A 22,355-nucleotide genomic window follows, 5' to 3' on the forward strand; every position below is an offset into this window, starting at 1 on the left:
TAAGCTTACTTTTCAATTTTTCATGCAATTTTTTTCTCGCGATCGATTTTCCCACCCGTATGGTGGGTTCGTCAGACATGTGCTGTCTTGCTGCGAGCGACGTGGTTCCTTCTTCTTCTGCTTGTCCTCGCGATGGCGCTAGTTGACGTGGTCGCTTCACTTTCTGCCATTCTGGTGTGGTTGCAGTGTTTCTTTCTTTTGCCGTGCATCAGGGTTTTGGTGCCGTAGGCATTGGTTCTTGGTCTCCTCGTCTGCTTCCGAAGGACAGTGTTTGTTCGCATGCAGTTTTTTTTATCTTATTATTATTATTATTATTATTTTGGCGAAGGCTTAAGTCCCATGCTTGGTTTCTTGTCGTGCATGGGGAGCAGGTTGGATGAGTGTGCATATTCATGATAATGGGAAGCCAGGTTTTATTGAAGGCCCCAGAGTCAGTGTTAAGTTCTGCAGGAATGGTCACTATTGCATAGGTTTCTTTTGAAAACCTTTCCAAGGTGGATATCGCTTGCATGACTATTTTCGCAGAGTCCATGTTATGGCTTTCATCTATGAAGTGGCAGCTTCTCCTCCCAAGTTACTTGTCAGCATCATGCTCCTTGAGCCTATCATCAAGTCTGTGCTTTGCCATACCTACATACTTGCTTTCACATGTGCAGGTGATCATGTAGATGCCACTTCTTGCATTGGGGTTGGTTTAATATAGTTTGAAATGGGTTAGGTGGAGGCTATGGAAGGAGAGAGTTCGTCTTCTATCTTGAAACTCTGCCTGGTTAGAACTTTTTGAATTTTCTTTGTTAAGTCAGGATGTCTGGGAAGGCCGATCCATTTCTCTTTTATCCTTTCTTTCTGGGGGCGTAGCTGGTTCATTATTCTTTTGGTAGTGTCCAGGAGGTGGAGGAGTTCCTGTCGGCTGTACCCATTGCTGCAGTAGTGCACTACTACCAAAATGTTGACTTTTCCAGACAGTAAATTTCCCTGACATTTCCAGAAAAAAATAAATTCCAAAACTTTTCCAGGTTTTCCAGACTCTTAAACAATATTTTGAAAACATGATTGTTAAATTTTCAAGTACTGAGCCAGTGAAAATTTCGAAGTGTGTTTGCATTAGTTCAGGGAGGTATCAGCTCAGTCCTAAAATTTCCAAAGATCCTCTCAATGACTAAAATATTATTTTCATCATTTACACAACTACTTTAGGAAAATTACAGAAAAATTACAAAATATTTCTACTCAAGTTTCCATGCTTTAAAAGTACCACTGTTCACTCTGTTGTTTTCAGGCAAACATCTGTTGCGCAAGATCCCACCAGAATATATGAAGGACAGATCATTTTACAACTTGAAATTCTACAATCAGTTTCTAGTACTCCAAGCAAGCAACAAGCCAGTCAGGTTCATCAATGTTCGTTTTTGGGAAAACACAGTTTTCATCTAATGCACGGCTCATAACTGAATCATTGAATGTGTAATATGCTACAGAGAATTTATTTCTAACAGACTCTCATTGTGTGGACATTGCAAAATCTTCCTTACAATTAGTGTGCCACTTTTTCAATACTGTAATAGTGTACCAATTAAATGTCACCATACACATAGCTGCAAGAAGTCCCAGGCCTTCCTGATGGCACAGTGGTTGCGTCGTCGCCTTGTAATAAAGTGGTCTTGGGTTCGATACCCAGTGGTGGCGCATAGTGGTTCGGATCACACTTTAAACTGTAGGTCCAGTCCTGATTATCTTTACTGTGTATAAAGTGGAATTAAAAACACCAACTCAACAACAACATCGAGAAGAGTCATTTCCCATTTACAGTTGTCCAATGGAAATATATTTTAGTGATTGTTATGGAGGAATGCTACTTAAAATGTTTGCAGAATTAATCTTTGTAACAGTATTCAGTCTTGACATTTTAAACTTTAATTTACATTCCATAGAACTTTAGTTTCAAAATTTTAAAAGACCTGTTGAATATGTACTCGCAATGTTGCCTATTTGAGAGATTAATATGAAAACTCCATTGAGCAGTGTGAAAACATAGTTAATGTTGCCAGGTTGAATGCATAATATTTTGTGTACATATATGTATAATAGAAGAAAATAAGTGAAGCTGTTTTCTGTGTAGTAGATCTGTTAATTTTAAATTAAAATCTTTTCTGCGTATGGTTACTATTCTATCATATCTCAGATTTATAATTTTGTCTTATGACTTCTACAGGGTGTCCCACGAACGGCGCAACTGGGAATTAAGAGTTTCGTTACTTTGTAACCGAAACATGTACATACATAAGTCATACACCAAATGTTAGCCCTGTCCAAGTAGATATTTTTAAACATAGAAACAACAAACGGGGTGCAGTGTTGTTCTTGCAGTGTTGCCAAATATAAGTGAAAGTGTACATTTATTTTTCCACAAAACATGGAAAATTGCATGTCAAACATTCGTATGGAAATTTGGACGTCAATTTCCACCTTGGGTAGGTGGACTATTTCGCCATCTATAGTTCAGAGAAGAAAACCGATCGTTTTCACGTATAGCCAATCCTGAAATGCCTCGTAAAGGCGTACCGGTCCAAATGGGTGTTTTAAAAAAAATTATGAGGTACAGTGGCAACACTGTTGATGTTTGAAGGCAACAAAAGGTGTGTTTAGTGATGGTCTATGACATGGAAATACTGGAAACAGGAAAAAAAGAAAATGAAAATTATGGTGAAAAAAGTGTTACTTACCTACTCCTGGCAACCATGCATAGGTTCGAGTGTGCCTGGGTCCAGTCTCTGGGCTCTCGGTCTGTGTATAGGAACGGTGGCTCTGAAAACCATAACAGCTGGGGGTTTGATGTGTTGACCCCATCACCTCTAGGTAGGACTGAAGGAGGAAGACTGTTAGTCGGGAGATCAGCCTAGGCTAGTGGCATAGCACATTTTCCTGGGGCCTCCCTGCAAGTAAAATATTGGGGCCCTTTAGTGAAAATATTATTGGAAAATACTGTAACGCACATATCACCGATGATGATGCCAGAAGGTAACGGACGTACAACAGTTTGGGAAAGCCCCCCAGCAGTACAAGAAAACAATTAACTTTGCCTTCTCATTTTTTGTTATCGAGATTAAGTAGTGTAGTAGCTTATGGAAACTAAAGCAGAACGGTCTCAATCTCTGATAAACATCTAGAAAAAGCAATTTGAATTATTTTCTTTTACGTAAACAGAGGCGCGCAGCCAGGATTCTTCAGATCGCTTCATGCAGCCAAATATATGGTGCATGATATTTCATATTTTTGCTTGATACTTATTTTTTGTTGTCAAAAAAAAGGGCCGATATTTTTAAAAAAAAACAAAAAAATGATAGAAGAAATTTATTGTGATTCATAAACAAGTACATACCTTGGTTCCTTGGTTATTTTCCAACGTACTCACCATTAAACTCCAGACATTTCTGATAACATGGCACAAGCTTCCGTATACCCTGTGTGTAAAATTCTGCCGCCTGAGAGTGCAGCCAGTCCAGAACTGATGAAAACACGTCACTGTTGTTGAAACGCTTCGATGCAAGCCACTTTTTCAGGTGAAGAAAAAGAAAGAAATCGCTGGGGGCAAGGTCGGGGCTGTAAGGGGGATGATTGAATAGTTCCCATCAAAATCTTTCAATTGTCTCAACAGTATGAGCAGCTGTGTGTGGGCGGGCGTTGTCATGGATCAGAATAATTCCAGAGCGTAGCATTCCTCTCCACCGATTTTGGATGGCACGTCGCAGATTATTCAGTGTTTCGCAATACACCTCTGCTGTAATTGTTCATCCTGGTTTCAAGAATTCCACAAAAATCACACCCTTTTGGTCCCAAAACACGGTTGCCATGATTTTCTGAACTGATGGTGTTTGTTTGAATTTCTTCGCTTTAGGAGAACCAGAGTGCCGCCATTGCATTGACTGCTGCTTTGACTCCCCAGTGGCATGCAATATCCACGTTTCATCCCCTGTCGCTATGTGCGAAAAGAGATCATCCCCATTCTCCCCCTAGCGGGCCAAAAAATCACGTGCAGCTGTCCTTCTTTGCACTTTGTGAGCATCTGTCAGCATTTTTTGTGCCCACCTTGCACACAGTTTGTGATACCCGAGGTTGTCAGTTACAATTCGATTCACTGTTTTCGCAGACACTTCTGGAAACTCTTTGGTGAGTTCAGATATTGTGAACAGGTGATTGGAACACACTTTCTCGTTAATGTGTTCCAACAGATCGTCCGTCTGAACACTACGTTCGTCGTCATGGACATTTGAATGCCCATCCCGAAACTCTGCACCATTGCCTGACCTTCCCTTCACTCATCACTGTCGGCCCATAAATTGCACACAATTCCCGATGGATGTCAGCTGCATTCTGTCCTTTGGCATTCAGAAATCGTATGACAGATCTCTCTTCACATTTGGTGGGATTTTGTATCACAGCAGCCATTCCACCTTACTGCTACTCGCACGTACGCAACCTCACTCTGACGATTCTATCTCTGTTGCAAGCACAGAATACTAGGGCATGCTCCTGCACATGCTCAACTTCATCAGTGTTTCCAACCCCACTTTAAAAAAATACCAGCCCCCCCCCCCTTTTTTTTACATGCGCCTCGTACATTACAGCTAACTCTGGTGATAAGTATTTTAACTTCACCGACAAGAAAAAAATTGGGTCTTTCTATTCGGTGCTCACAGTGAATTTCGAGCTCGAATTTTGTCATTATTGACCCACTATTTCTATTTCACAAATAGGGTTTTAAAATTACTAACACTATCTTTTGAATTTCTGAAATGATATAAGATTTCAGGAGTACAGAGAGAACATTGCTGGGGTTGCCACTGTGCCACTGGCGTAGGTACTTCAAGGGTTATCGAGCCACAGATTATATAATTTCATAAGTGTCATTCTGAATTTTAAACTTTTCCTTGTTGATTTTACCCTTGCTGCTGCCACTGCATTTCTGGGATGAGCCCTGGTTTGGGAGTTTTCTTGGTGCACCTTCATCAATTTTATTCGTCCTCATTAGCATGATTACTTAGAAGTAAGAAATGAGTGACACTAACAAAGATATAAATTTCTTCTTTGTAGTAGTTAAGCATGTAAAATTGTAATAAAGTTTGCCAGCCTCCATGGTGGAGTTGCTAGCTCATCATGCTATGATGCCAGAAGTTGAAATCTTTGCCTGGGCCCGGGTGCTGTGTACCTTCATCAATTTAGCCAAAAGTTGTATAAATGCAAAGTAAAATAAACAAAATAAATCAATCGTAATGAAGTCTGATTTCTATTTTCTTGTTTTTTCTAGTACTTCTTGGTTACAACTCATGTCTTCAAAGCTGAGAGTTTCTGTAGTATATGGTGCAGTGTCACCTGAAACAGTGTGCTCAAAGGTTTTTGTTGTAGTACAGACAAATAAAACTTGTTATTTACGAAAAGTGTGAATTTATTTTCACGGTCCATTTTTATGATAATATGTATAAAATGATTGGGGTTGAGGAGGGCAAAATGTGCATAGGTAAAGAGCCAGGGTGGGAATGAACAAGATTTTTTTTTTTTTTTTTTTTTTCACTTTCATGAGAGTTGTCTGAACTAATGAAAGTCCATGTGGCATACTTTTAACAAAAATAACTTTCTTTTTCAAGTGGTTCCATCTATTAGAAAGTTTCACAACTAATGAATTGAAAAGTAAATGCTTACGCCATCTGTTAGCAAGGGTATGAACTAACATGAAAAGAAATTGCAAAAGCATCCCTGGTCTGGTACCTCAAGTCAGTAAGTTCCAGGCTGATCCCTCAAAGGAATCATAGCTTTTAAGTTATAGGAAATATATATGAAAGTAGCTGTGGGTTCTTATAACTGTGAGCCCCTAAGGGATGCCTTGAAAGGGGTCGTCAGACCTCCGTAGAGCTGAAATGAGGATTGCATTCGCCAAAGAAAATGACAACGATTGCCAAGATTCTACGATATTTAGTCTTCCTGCTAGGAGAATTTGAAAAAACAATCGGAACCTTTACCAGTGATAATTTTAACGTCTTTTCCCCAACATAAATAACTTTTTTCAAAATCCAAACAGTGCTCATTACTCTAAAGAAGGTTCAAATTTCGTGTGATAATCATTGCCAAAATTCTAAAATAGTTAGTATTTCTTCTAGCAGAATTTGAAAAAAATCATAAAACAATTGGAAGTGTTACCACAGTGTTTGTTATATTTGCACAAAACATGCAGGGAATCGAAGAATAACGTGTAATACTATCACCATGAAACACTCCTAACCTAACAAGAATGAAAATTTGTTGAAGCAAATTTCGTTCAACACAAACTAGAAATAACATGTAACTAACTAACTAACTCTCTAGCCTTTTAAACCCGAAGGTTCATGGCTGCAGCAACACAGGCCTTCCATCTGTCCCTATCTTGAGCAAGATCTATATACTCTTTTTCCATCCCTACCGATTTCCTTTAGGTCCATCTCAACGTTGTCCCTCCATCTTCGTCTTGGCCTTCCTACAGGTCTCTTACCATCGGGTTTCCCAACAAGAATCCTGTGAACTCCTCTTTCCTCTCCCATTCGTGCCACCTGGCCTGCCCACCTAAGTCTTCTTGATTTAATTATTCTAATAATATCTGGACATGAATACAAATTATGTAGTTCTAAATTATGTAACCTTCTCCACTCACCTGTCTCCTCATCCCTTTTAGGTCCAAATATTTTCCTAAGGATCTTATTTTCAAATACTCTCAATTTATGTTCCTCTTTCAATGTAAGGGACGAAGTTTCACACCCATATAATACTACAGGCAAAATTACTGTTTATGGCCGTGGGGGCTCAGTCGGTAACACGTCTGACTACCATGCTAAAGGTCCCGGGTTCGATCTCCGGCCGGTTCAAATCCGGGAACTTTTCATTGTGGTAAAACCTGGGACTCCCTATCAAACAATTACCCGAAGTTGAGTGTTGTTTACATCACAACATATTACTTTCTTCAAAGATGTTTCTACTTTCTGAGCAGGTAAAAGTGTTTCTGTTAGGCCTGTCCTTCCCCTCACCAACAATACGTAAATCATCACAATACTCCATATAGTTTCAGAGATGTGACATGTTTTGTGTCATACGGTGCATTCGTTTGTCCACCCAGTCAATGTTGTAGGTTCCCATGACTGGGTTACACTACTCATTTGTAGCTCCCCAATTCCCTCACAATGGTGAGTGGCCACTGGTCCCATACACAGGCCGAAATCACGGGAGAAAAGTTGTTACGCTTCCCCCAGGAGACTCAAACCTGCACTCATCCCATAGCCGGAACCCAAAGTGCGAACAGCTGTTTATTTGCAAGATATGCATGATTGCCTGCCTGTACACTTTCCTTCATTACTTTACTCATATTATTTCCCCCAGATATATGAAACAAGGGGGACTCAATTTTCTCTCCAATTGTCAGATCTTGAGGTGCTCTTCTGATATCAAGAGTTAGGCATTCTCGTGTACTTAGTCTTCTTTTCATTTGCAGTAAGCCACATTTTTATTGCTTCTCTTTCCAGTTGCCCATAAATTTGTTTGAGTGTACTTATTGTTTTAGTAATAATTGTACTATCATCTGCATATGCACAGATTTGACTTGACTTTCCAAATATTGTTCCCTTCTGGTCAGTTACATTTTTTACTTTATGCAGTATCAAATTAAATAAGACACCCGAAAGCCATTCCCTTGTTTCACTACTGTATTGAATTCAAATTCTTCATTCTCTTTTCTATGTACTTACTTTCACACTTGCCTCTTAAGCAAAGGTTAGAATATGATATTACTGCCACAATTAAACTACCCCTCGCATGACAGAAAATTATTTGTGCATAAACATTGACAGTCATATTTGATGGCCATATTAAATAACTTATATTGCGTGTGTGTTATATGACAATTTTGCTTTATTGACTTCCGAATCTTCGAATATACATGATTTGATACTAAATATGGCTATTTCACTCCACTTCATACATTGTTTTTGTCCATATTAATTTAGGGGCCAGGTTTGAAAATATTAAAAATGACCTGTACACAAATATTTTTAGTACTTATCTCAGAAAATATCATTCTTCTCTGTCATTCTCAAATTGTTGAACGTTACACATGATTGTTTCAAGTACTTTTCCGTAAACTAGTTACACTCTGTATCGGGAATCTGTGGAGCAGAGCCGTGCACAATGGTGGAATAGGGGAGAGACCAAGTGGACGTAAAAAGCAGTGCATGCTGCTGCAAACAGCTGGTAGCTGCAGCTGCGATTTCCCTTGACCCTACTATAGAACGGTTGTGGATCTTATCGGTAGCTGTTGTTAATAATAATCAAAGTCATCCAAACCATAGATTAATTCACTTCACTGGAATCAATAAGTCTTGGAAGAGAAGGACTAGAGCCTGAAACTCTTGAAGCTTTTACAGAGAGAGCAGAGAAAATTGGTTATATGACTGTACAGATTAATAGGAATAACTAATGTGATAATATCAGCTGTCAGGCAATGGTCATTTCAGTCACCAATTAAAATTTTACCGACATTTCTATTACATTGGCTGTATGGATGGTTGGATGGCGTGGTGGTAATGTCATCGACTTATTACCAAGAGGTCTAGGGTTTGATACTTAATGGAGGCACATAGTGGTTTGGATCCCACTTGGAAACTGTAGGTTCAGTCCCAAGTGGCCTTAAAACCAAACTCCAAAAAACTAAGCACCTTATCTGGGGGATGTTTGGACGAGCCATGGGGTTAGCTGGGACTGTGTGTGTGGGAGGGGAGGGGGTGCTCCTATGATTTAATATGGTAACAATTAGACAGCTGGGAGGATGCTTTGCGAAAATCTTGCTAGCTTAGGGATAACATCCAATCCCATTCGGTCTCACTTCGAGCATTGCTTCAGGGCTCTTTCAGAAACAACATCAATTGTGTCGTCAATATTTTTTTACGGCTAAGAGGTTTGAAAGAACAACCAGGCTAATGGATCCAACAAAAGAAGGCTAGCTAATGCTCTTGCGAAATCTGTTTTAGGAGTAGTTCTTGAACAAGCAGTTGCTGATGTTGACATAATTTAGGTGGGCATACAACAATTGAGGATTAGTCAAAAGTTACAATAACAATTGAGGATTAGTCAAAAGTTACAATGATCAGATGTAGATTTGCTGGTCCTACAATTGCGCTGGCCCCGAAGTCCCATCTTTTGCAGTACATTAAAGTAAAGGGCTTCCTTTCTGAGGGGGAGTGGGGTTGGAGAAAACAAAAGCTGTCTTTTTATCATCTGATCCAAAAGATCAGGCAGCAATCTTCAGACAAGGAGGATGCTTTCAAGAAGAATTGATTACAATAGGAAAGAAGTTTATTCTTGTCTTGTTTGGATTGAGTAAATACAAACATCTAGATGAAGTTTGTAACTTCAGCTTCATAATTCAAACTAGCAAATCGGATTATAAAGGTCATTCTAATTTAGATAAGTTCGCTCCAACTGCTTCAGCAACATGTCAACATATTTTCAGGGCTCACTTACACATCCAGACATGGTTTGGAAAAAAACTGAAACATATTGACTAGGGATGGAAAAAAAAACGTGGCCAAGATTTGAAACCAATAACAACCACCCAATCTGTTCCTCCTGATGACTTATGTGACTGCAGGGCAGCTAGTAGAGACTTCTGTGGTTGCCGGAGATCAAGATATAGCTGCACTGCTATGTGCGAGCACTACAACAGACTTTCCTGGAACAATTCCCTAGTGTTTGCTGATGAAAATTAACTAAATTTACAACGTTAGTTGTAAAATATCATAGACCGCTCTAAATATTGTGTGTATGTGTACAGTGGGATGCACAAGTATTGCTCGCCAAATTGTCCGTGACTATTTTCATTAATTCCTCGCTTGCATCCTATATGTTTTAAGAAAAGGATTTTTACATATGCTGGAGCAGACATTGTAAAGAACTTGTGTAGTGTTTTTTTTTTTAAATTCCTGAAGCTCTCATTGAATGAAACAAACAGAATAAACATGGTCGTGGACAATTTGCTTGGTAATACATATGCACATAATATGAAGAATATTTTCTTCAAAGAGGGCTAAATACGTTCCCTTTGTCTCGGGAAACTCTGGAGCAAGCAAACTAAAAACAAGTCGTCTGCGCAAGTAGGACTCGAGAGGGTTCAACCAATTAGTGTGCGAGTGCATGGAGGGGAATCGTGGCTGCAGGTACCAGCTGTTTCCAGCAGTACGCACTTTTTATGTTCACTTGATCTCTCCCCTTTTCCACCGTTGTGCACAGCTCTGCTCCACAGATTCCCGGTACAGAGTGTAATTAGGCTACGAAAAAGTACTTGAAACAATCATGTGTAAAGTTCAACATTTTGAGAATGACAGACAAGAATGATATTTTCTGAAATAAGTAAAAATATTTTCATACAGGTCATTTTTAATATTTTCAAAAGACAACTAAAATTGTATATTATATCTATCTACAACACATGGGCTACTTTGAAATGTTACAAAATATTGTTTAAATGTAGCACATATGAACAAAAAGTATCAAAATGTGTGCATTCAGATACTAAATAACTCAATTTTTTGCAGGAGGCCGAGAGAATAGAGGAACACACATAGTGAGTGAAAGCTCGCGTGCATGTTCAAACTTTATTCACTACATTGCAAATTTTAGTAGCAAGCTCTTCATTATTGATATCAAATGAAATATAATTTAATACTCTACAACTTTTGTTGGGATAATTTTCCAATATTATCATTTGTAATGAAAATATGGTGCCAAAAAGAAAAAAGTAAGTATAAAAGTCACAATATGTTAACTAGTTTCAGAGATATGCATGATTTCCTGAAACACTGGATATTGAATGTTCAGGGGAGCTATTGGGGAGGAATGGAAACTTTTTGGAAGATACATCTAACATATACATATCTAACAATACACAAAAATTCAGCTTTTCCCTAATTATTTCTGATAAAAATCCTTCTTTTACTGGACTAAAAGTAAATTAGCACCCAAACTCATTTTTCTCCAAGTGTGACTATAACCCACTCGTGAATTACCTTCGATATCACAGCAGCTACAATTTACCTGAGCAAAAACCTAGACTGCATTATCAAATTAATTATTAAGATTTGTAATTGCACCAGTCAAAATTGCAGCACTATGTCTTAACAAAATAGACTCAGTTGTATGAAAATAAATTACTTATTGTGGTGTAGTAGCAAGTCAATATTAATTACATCACTATATTAAAGAAAATTTCATATTTTAAGATGAAAATATAAGATCCTTTAAGGATAGCAAAATGATTATTCTCTAAATAATATCATACATGTAAATATAATGAATAAGTTATGTATTTAGCAGATTTCAACATAAGAAATTAACATTCATTTTTATACATCAATAGATAGCGTCATGTTGTTGTGATATGTACTACAGAGTATTCCCAGACATTCGCTATGAGACTCGGTGGCAAGCGGCCCGGCATCAGCGCTTGTATTTCCCGGTGAACAGGGTCCGCGACAGTCGCTAGAGTCTGCTATTTAAATTACAGTTTTCATATTGTGTACTAACCTTGACTACAGAAGGTGTTGTAAATGATGTCCCTCTGCTGCAACACATTCCTGACATCTCCGAAGGAAATTGGCATTTACACGTGCAAGTTTGTCTACTATAATTCTCCTGATTTCTCGTACAATACCCTCTTTTAACTCGCAGATGGTGTGCGGATTGTCTTTGTATACTTCGGTTTTTAGATTTCCCCATAAATAAAAATCGCAGGCTGACAAGTTGGGGGACCTAGAGGGCTTTTGAAACACCCGTTTCTTGTGAGAGGCGGCGGATAGATTTCGAGGAGACTGTTCTAACCTTTGTCCTATCTCATCGAGTTTTTCCTCACTAAGTACACGTGGGTTTTCTTTCCACTTTTATTCAGAACTGACCCTGTTACTCTAAACATTTTTATGAGGTTTAATGTAGTGGTCCTATGTGGAACGGGAGCACCAGGAAATTTCGTTGCAAAACGTCGTCGCACTTCTCCACAATTCCTCTTTCCGAAGTAACGCTCGAAAAGATAAATCCTTTGTTGTAATGCAAACTTTTGTGGTGCCATATTAAGCCACAATCTTCAACACACGGACACGACATAACACAACTTCCGAGAGAGGATTATACTGGCGTCAGTCTGCAACGTCAACAGAAAAGGAAAGAGCATGAAAAAAAAACAGACTGTAGCAGACCCCGTTGACCGGGAAAGACAAGCGCTTACGCCGGGCCGCTTGCCGCCAAGTCTCGTAGCGAATGTCAGGCAATGCTCTGTAGTTTTCAATATATATATATATAGTTTATTTTCAGATTTATAAATCTTACGTGAAGCACGTGTGTGTCAAAATAGTTACATTCTACAATAGTATATATCCTTCTTCTGTTGAACGTAATTTCAATAGATAAACTTTGAAGAATCTAGAAGATTAAATTAACCATTTGTTTTTACAAAGTTCACTTATTTGGTCATATAACAATTAAAGAATTGTTATATTTAATACTTATCTCAAAGTCCCAAAGTCCAAGATCAAATAAAATGGTTGCTGAATTCACGTTCTCTTCATGTATGATACATCCGAAAATTTATCCATTTCTCAACTTACCAATGTGGGTTTTGTCAATACATATCAAATATGGAAATATAATTCTAACACAACATTAAATGTGGTACATTTATCTTGTTTAGAACAAGAAAAAGACTGATTTCAGTCATTTCACAAATTTAACAACTTCACTTTCCAAGTCCTTCCATTTTTCAGTGTCAGTGTATCCACATTCGTATTCTTTTTACCATATGCACAGAATATAAATTTCTAAACATTTCAAAGTGAGAAATATAATTTTATACATACTCACGATTACTTCTTAGACCAAACCGTAAAATTTAATCAAATATCAAGTTTATAACATCATAATTTTGCTAGATTGTGTTTGCAAATTGTACGTAATATACATGTGTACCCACATAATCTCAAAAAAACTTAGTAAATCAAAAGTTGTCCATATTTTTATGCTCATTGCAATACTACCATACAGTGGCGAAGATATAGTACAAGCAATGCAAGCACTGCTTGCACTATTAAAATAGTATTTAATGTTGAGTGCCTTATTTAGTTTCTATCGCACTCGATTTCGCGAAATTTTACGGCCGCAAACTCTCTCAGCAGCCCGTTGGCAAGCACCAAACTCTCTGCTTGCAGCCACTGCGCGGGAAACCAACGCTTCTGAAGTATCATATGGCGAAGGGTAGATGCTGGTGAAGGTACGGTCCCCAAACCACTAATAAAAGCTCTGCTTTTCTGCTTCTCGAAAACAGCCGAGCCAAGCAGACAGCAGACACTACTAGCAGAAAGCATATAAGTGTTAACACGATATCGAAGATGGATATTTGCTTTATTATAAACACAGAATTATTGAAATAAATCATTATAACTGTTCCAATTCCACGTAAACATACTTTGAAGCATTACTTTAACTTTCACGATTTGTAAAACGTGCAGATAAACATGTTGTCCCCGGCGCTGGAGAGCACTGGAATCTGCAGAACAGCTGGCTATTGTCCGCCTCACACTCTCTCATCTCAAATTGCAACGCCACACCAGTGTTGACAACTACTACCAAATAATTTACAAGATATTTTTCGTGAGTTTCCATACAAACAAATTCAATAAACTGATGTTTTTTCGATAACACTTATGTCAAGAAAGCAATGAAACACTCTTCTGAGACCTGCAAATAGCAAAAACGTTAAGTCCTAAATGCTATCAAACTCAAAATACTATTTTTATTAATATGATACATAGTCAAAAAAAAGAACCGGCGTATTTTATTCCTGTTCTAATGACTTATTATTCCAATGCTTCATATAATTTTAAGCTTCAAGTCAGTTATTTTATTCTACCGTGAACAATAATTTTTACAACGAAGTTGGTATCACTTTTCTGTTAGTTTCGGAGCTTTTCGGAACATTTTCCATTTGTGTGGGAAGAGGGTCATTCCATGTCAAATCATCCAGAATTTTGTGAAAATGTCACCCACCATCTCCGATTTTGATGAAATTCGGTATACTTATAGAACTTTTCATGCTAATTACAAAAATGACAACTTTTTTGAGATTGGTCAAGGGGTTCAGAAATTACGCGATTTTAAAAATCTCCCTGTACGCCACATGCGGCTCCACTTTGAATGACACGCATTAGGTTATAAATTATAGTATCTTCTCTCAGGTTTGCCGTAGAAACTTCAAGTTTGATTTCTTTTGCTCAGGATAGTGTAAGATTTCATTTAAATAAGGTTTCTTATCAGTGTATCAATAATCATGTATTTTATGTATAGTTTCATGTATTTTTTTAGAAAAATAAATGACTAACTTCAAGAGCGAATTTCGTGCAATGCCCCCCCTTCAATTTCACCCAAATTTTATATACAGGTAGCTGAGAGTGGGTACTAATGCTTCATGGAAAAATTGGGATGGGCGGTTCAGAGACAGGGTGATAAAAAAATCATTTGCATTAAAAGTTAATCTTATTAAAAATACTTATGTATTTAGCACTAAGTCTGAAGTACAATATGTTTTGAGGTATAACATTCAAAATTTCTGTTCACTATGTGTGAAGGTAAGCATAGGCGTAACCTGGTGGGGGCAAAGGGAATCATTTTTCCTATCCAAAATTTATAGATTAATTAAAACCTACAAATAATAATTGCAGTGGAACCCCGATTTCAAGTTCCTCGATTTTACATTTCCCTGCATTTTACATTCAATATTGGCGGTCCCAACATAGCAAATTTTCCTCGGTTTTATATTTTCTCGCATTCTAAGTTTTTTCAGCTTGGTCCCCTGAACAACCTAAAATCGAAGTTCCACTCTATCTAAGTTAGTTTCAACTGTCTTCAATTTTTTAAAAATATTATAATCATAGTCATTAGCATTCCCAAGCTTAGCAAATTTTCTTCGAGAACATTCTTCTTTTTGTGCATTTTATCTCAATATGGAATTTTTCTTTATACTCTTCACGGAGATAAGTAATATGAAGTAAGAATTAATAATACACATTTGTGCTGATTGAAGTTTTTCCAAATGGAGCATTTCTTGCCACATACCACAGAAAATCTCCTTGTGAAGGGGTGGTTGGAACACTTAGAAGACTTGTATAGACATCAACAGTATCAAGTAACAAGTTCAGCAATGAAGTACCAATTCCATAGAAATAGTATTCGAGGCATAAATTTCTTATTAATCACGTAAGGTGAAATGATAACAACCCGCAGTACAATGTGTCAGCGATTGCAAAGTACTATACAACAGCACCAGGAAGATTAAGTATGCACTGTTTTGAACTTAGGCTACAGGTTATTTACAGTGTTCGGTAAGTTACTCATTTAAAAAGTAACTCTGTTACAGTTACTGGTACTTTGAAAGTAACTGAGTTACTTTACAGTTACTGTCAAAGAAACTTACAGTTAATGATCATTGATTTGTGTAAAAATTACAAATTGTGTTTCTAGTACATAATCCGTATGTCATCATAAACCTACATTACTACTGCAAATAAATGATGAAACACAGAATCAACTTTGCTTGAACGATTTTAATTAAGAAATCATTTGAATGCTGACCACGGTATTTTGAATATGGTGTCATTGATTCCACTTGAACCTATTTCTTTCTCCTCCATTCCAAGTTCAACAAAATCCAAAGATCCACTCCTTCAACGATGACTGTTTCCTAGCTCGACAGTCCACCTAAAATACTGAAGCTTTCACATACAAGTAGATATGAATTGAAGTAAAGCGTGGATGAAGTTAGCATGCAACAAAGCATAGCTTCCTTGACAGGCCAGCAATTCCAAGAAAATCCTTTTACGTAGCATCCAGAGAAGGTACAGATATATTTTTTTTACAGTTGGGAACAGAAAATGTGAACGGCACAATTTATAGTGCATGAAATTTTGGCAATGCATAGAATACAATCGAGTTTTCGGTACTATCTTCATGGGCGTAACTTGGGAACTTGGGAACTATCTTTGGTTGAGAGAATCAAAGTTTTCAGTCCCATAGAAATAGTGTCAAAGATTATTTGCTAAATACATTTGAAAAATCAAAATAATTACTCTTTTTTTGTTTGTTCCTCAAGTGCCAGGAGGTTCACAAAATATATTTAACTTGTAGGTTTTAATTAATCTATACATTTTGGATAGGAAAAATGATTCCCTTTGCCCCCACCAGGTTACGCCTATGCTTACCTTCACACATAGTGAACAGAAATTTTGAATGTTATACCTCAAAACATATTGTACTTCAGACTTAGTGCTAAATACATAAGTATTTTTAATAAGATTAACTTTTAATGCAAATGATTTTTTTATCACCCTGTCTCTGAACCGCCCATCCCAATTTTTCCATCAAGCGTTAGTACCCACTCTCAGCTACCTGTATATAAAATTTGGGTGAAATTGAAGGGGGGGCATTGCACGAAATTCGCTCTTGAAGTTAGTCATTTATTTTTCTAAAAAAATACATGAAACTATACATAAAATACATGATTATTGATACACTGATCAGAAACCTTATTTAAATGAAATCTTACACTATCCTGAGCAAAAGAAATCAAACTTGAAGTTTCTACGGCAAACCTGAGAGAAGATACTATAATTTATAACCTAATGCGTGTCATTCAAAGTGGAGCCGCATGTGGCGTACAGGGAGATTTTTAAAATCGCGTAATTTCTGAACCCCTTGACCCATCTCAAAAAAGTTGTCATTTTTGTAATTAGCATGAAAAGTTCTATAAGTATACCGAATTTCATCAAAATCGGAGATGGTGGGTGACATGGCCTGGATGATTTGACGTGGAATGACCCAAGAACGAGTGGTTCAAGTAAGAGTTCTCTTTTGTTTGGTGTGCTGAGAATTTACCAAAACAAACATGGATATTTCAAATTGTGTACGGGAAACTGTAAGTAATAGCAAGTTATATCAATAACGTGACCAAGAATTTGAACTAACAAGCATGGCTGTTGAGAGAGGAGTTGGGGATTATTATTATTATTATTATTATTTAAAATGCCCTTTCTCTCCTAGAAAAACTGGGACAACCTCCCCCACTCTTTCGGAGTACTGCATTGCTTGCCTTTCCCTTAAGACCAAGCTTCGCCACTGCTACCATAAGTACATTGGTGATCTATTGCATCCAAAATTGCTTTACTATTTTAATATATTTGAAAATCAGAAATGTACACCTCTCTATCAGAGACCTGCACAAGACCTGGAGCAGACCCATTAGCGAAACATCGCTCCTAAAATTCCAGCAACCTGCGCAACACCCTCGCTTGAGCAGCTTGTATGCCCACCTGCCCAGATCGTTCCTGGCAGGCATTGTAGACCCACTGGGTACCCGCAGTCTTACGATACCTAGTAGGTCTCAGTTCGTTCTTTCCATCAACTGCAGGCCCCTCCCTCTGCATGACATAGTTGCTTCGAGTAGGAACTCCACCGGTCGCACACCTGTCTGCAGTGTTGCCAACTTCAATAGATTTTCACTACTTAGAAAGGGAACTCAAAGCCACATCGCCAATGAAATGAGATTTAAGAATGTTGCTTGCTACTTTTGCACCCACACACATTGAAATAGGTTTTCCATGGTATAGGCTCCATAAGAATATGTCGTAAACAACCAATAATCCAGGGCACTACTGGAACATGTCACATTCGACGCCGAGGTCGCGAGTAGAGCAACACACTGTTCTACTGCGAACACCAGAGCCGTAGCCAGACAGGGTCCGGTGGCATTGCCGTTATCATCCCCCCCCCCCCTTTCTGAAGTTTGGTAAACTACTTTGTAAAATTTGTTTGCAGTGACGAGTGAAAATGTAGACTGCAGATATTATTTTACTCAAAACTTGATAAAGGTTAAACTCACAGAATACAAAGAACAGATAGGCGTAAAATGATTTCATTTGATTTACGAGCCGAAGTCAAAGTAGCAGGTAGTAATTAGAATATTTTCTCTCGGCTTCAGCTATGAATGGGAAGATATTGAAAATATATTGTAAGTATCTGAACAATATTTCTAGATTTTCTGTGTCCTATATTAACTTAATGATTAGGCTACACACACAACACACGCATATAATTTACTTTCATACAATACTATTAAACCTTTGAAAATGGACTTGGTTTATGAAGACCTCCCTGATAACCCATGAGCCCCCCGCCCCCATCCCGCCAATCAATTCTGGCTACGGGCCTGCAGAGGCGCAACCACGAATTTTCTTTTGGAGAGGCAAGTACCTGGATAAACATGCCAACAACAACAACAATAACAGTAATAAAGTAACATCAAAGGCATTATTATTCTCATAAATCATGCAAAAAGGGGGTGGGTAGAAGTTGGTTCTAACGCATTTGTGTTGAAACAAAGGATTCGAAATATTTTTTTTCAACACCTTAATTTTACATTAGCTAATAATGGAAAACAAGCACACAAACTGTTTGTGAAAGAAAGGAAGTGCATGCTAAATGCATTCCAAATGTTCATATGGCATGTAAAATTTTCATGTAAAATATTTTCTTTTCGCATATGAAGCATGAATTTGAATTTGAATTTAAAATTTTGGGTTCGTCAGCACTAAGGCTATTTTGCACTCGTCACATTATACGGGGTCCAGCCCCTTATCGTTACACATAACAACTCTAATGTTGCAGAACTAAAATCATAAAATATTAAAATCTTCTGACTTTCGTTAAAAGCTGAGGCTGTAAAAGAGCACTCAGCACAAATAAGGACAAAATACAGGAAAACACAAACAAAATTATACTGGCCATGGGGCCATTCGCCAGAGCCTCGTTAGTCTGTAGTCCAGGGTGTACTACGTGGAAGACATATGAAACATGGAGCAACGTAAAATAAGAAAATACATATGCAAAAATCTTAACACTAAATTGTGTACATATTCAAAGTTTCTTTAATGCATATTTAAATACATTACATAATCAATTAATCAATCTCATAACAAACCAAGATTGATAGCAATGTTGGCATTGGGCCACCATGGCATTCTCTGTTTTAAAACGTTTTTCATTTAGATCGGGCGGCTCCCAGGGCCGACCTCAGCTACCCCCTAGCTACGGCATTGAACTTGATGAGACTGTATAATATACTTTAATATATTTCTACTTTCATAAAATTTGAAATCAAGGGGTTGCAATTGCCCCTCCGTTCCCCTCTGCAGGTGCCCTTTGCCATCTGGAAGGAATAATACAAGAAATATATGAAAACTAATTCCATCTTGAGTATCCTTTAGCCTAGTTTTTCTTCTACCTTAATGTTTGCCCCCTTGCCTAACCCCGCTAGACTTCATTTTCGTCGAAAGTTAATGAGCAATGCCCCCTGTGGTTGCGCCACTGCGTGCCTGGTTAAGAAACCATGTAATGAAAAACAATTAGTTTTCGATGAGGAGTTTTTTTGTTTGCCCGATCATTCATTTAAATAAATGAAGCTGTAATATTGCGTGCATTTCCTATCAATAACATAAAAACTGCTTACAATGAACTGAAATCGCTAAGTATATACTGTAAATTCTTCTTAAAGCAGAAAGCTCCTCCTAGGATTTCGTAGGATCTTGGAGCTACGTAAGTAGGCAACACTGGCTGCAGCTGTCCACGTGGTGAAGAAACGCCTGGAGCGACACGCTGCCAGAGGGTTGTTTCCTTCCAGCAGGTTTTGCAGGTGCCCGGGTCTTGTTAAATGCCCAGGTTACCTTGTAAGTGCAGAACGCCTTGAAGACAAGGAACCTGGGTAAAGACGCAAGTCGACTCGTTGCCGTGGGCAGGCGAGCAGGTAAACCTGTTCTTGCGGGGCAAGAAGCACGGGTAGGCAAAAGCTAGACTTTGCAGTACTCTGCTCTCTATACTAAGTTAGAAAGTTAAAATTTAGGTTTGATGTTCTCTGAACAGTAGATATTTACTCAAATAAGAGTCTTTATGCAAGTTGCATTATTATTTTATAATGGTACGTAGTCAAGTACCATTATATGACATGCTGCCATTTAGAACTAGGCCACAGATATATATTTTTGAGATTAATATTTCATTCAGATTCTCCACTGCGAGTTTGACACATTTCATGGGATTGCTACACTATCATTTACCTGTCTTCTTAAATTTTATGTTGGTAGTGTGTACACATTAGTATACAAATATCGTATATGAGTACATCTGTATTACAGAGACTTTCATTTTTAAGTATGTATAATCATGAGTTTAATATACAAATGTGCCAATTTTCTAATTATCCTGTTCATTGATCCATATTTTCATTTGCAGGTTTTTGCAGTAGGGTGGTGATTGGAATGCTGGGGCTTGTCAGTTGTGGAAACCAGTAGCAGCTTTCATTCCTTATAGAGGTGAAGAAGAAAGATCACCTTAGCGAACAACCAATAATAGAAGGCTGATATATCTATAAACAGCCTGAAATTAGTGGAAAATTCCACAATTTTGTTATTTTTATGTTCATAATCATATAATTCACATGCTCTGATTTTGTGAAGTAAATGTCCGAATACAGTTTTATATATATTTATATATAACAAAACTCAGTGTAATTACTTTGTTACATATATAAAAAGCAAGAAGATTAATGAACCAACCATCCATAGTTTTCAAGGAACATTTACACTTTATGTCAGATCAGTATAATATCAGTACTTTATTTCCATGGATAACAATTTCATATTGGTTCATTTCTGATATAAATTTATTTACAGTAGCAGTGTTTACTAAATGAATATGTTTTAAACAAAATTTTGTGTAAAAAACAAAAAATAATTTGTGCACATTTAATAAACCCATAGCTCTACAGCCCGTGAGGGCCTTGGCTTACCTACCGACTGCTGGTCTCCCTCCCACACTGTTCCTCCGTCACCTGTTGTAGCGTGGAGATCTTAGACCAGTATTTAATAGTCATAAGTTACATTTTGACTGTCTTGGCTTCAACTTCCATTCTTAAAATAAAATCAATAATGAAATAATTCTTGAAGCTTTCTTGGGATGTCTGCTAGCTGACTTCTGGATATGCTTCCAAGAGCTAACGTCACCCATGTCTCCACTTCAATCACTGAAGATAAGAATGGCATTAGCTCTAAAAAGTTTGGCCTAGCTGATATCCTAAATCTCTTCATGCTCAATAATGGTTTAAAAAGTAGTTATTGTTGCACAAGTCATGTCATGTATTGTCAGGTTGATATTAAATTTCTTATGCATGCTATTTTTTTTTAATCAACACTACCAGTCAGCATTGATGATTATTATGCAATGAGTGTTTAAATTATTTTTAATTCATTGTATATTGTTTGTTAGGTTTTTAATGGCAATTGTAACTCATGATACTGTATAATACACACAGAAAAAAAGTTGTAAGGTATGACAATGTGATCATTATTTATAAATCTATATATTTATTTAGAGTATGTTAAAAAAACTAGAGTATATTAAGAATTAAAAGAAATACTTCAGTGTGAATATAAATGTTTTATATGTTTTATAAAAAGGTATGGTAATCCTGTCCCGGAAACCTACTATAACGGCTGGGGATACGTCGGGCTGACAATACTGGTTGCAGATCTCCACACTTAGAGGTGAGGAAGGAAAGCATGGGAGGGAGACGGGCAGTCGGTAGGTAAGCCAAGGCCCTTCAGGGCTGTTGCGCAAAGGATTATTATTATTATTATATTATCATTTAGAGCTATCATAATGCATTGCATTGTATGCCACACATTTTTTTGTACATATATTTTTTTGTGTTTGTCCAAAAAAAATATTGTTTTGTTTCAAAGAGAATGTTAGGTTATTTGTTGTATTTTTTGTATTGCACCTGTATTTTTTAAAAAAATAAATGAATAAGTGATGTATTGTGTGTATTTGATTTTAAAACTTTTCCCATTTTTCATTTAGAATTTTAATGAACAAATAAGCTAATATTTATAAAAAATGTAAAAGGGATAAAAAGGGGAAAAATCAATTATATACAAATGGGTAATTGCAGGTACTAGGTAATATTTTACTGTTAATAATAAAAAATAAGTTTTAAACAAAACAAGTCACTACCACATGCAAGTAGTGACTTGTGCGCTATGAAGAAATTAAATATGAGTGCACATAGGTGTGGTTCATGAGACCATAGTATGATCACCTGTATGCAAGATACAAAGTAATAGTGGATGTAGTTCAGCAGAAATAAGCATAGTGCTGCCATCTATGAGCATTGAAGCTTGTAATTTAGAACCCCCACCACT

Source organism: Lepisma saccharinum, chromosome 8, assembly GCF_977018435.1.
Source record: "Lepisma saccharinum chromosome 8, izLepSacc3.1, whole genome shotgun sequence".
NCBI classification, from domain to species: Eukaryota; Metazoa; Arthropoda; class Insecta; order Zygentoma; family Lepismatidae; genus Lepisma; species Lepisma saccharinum.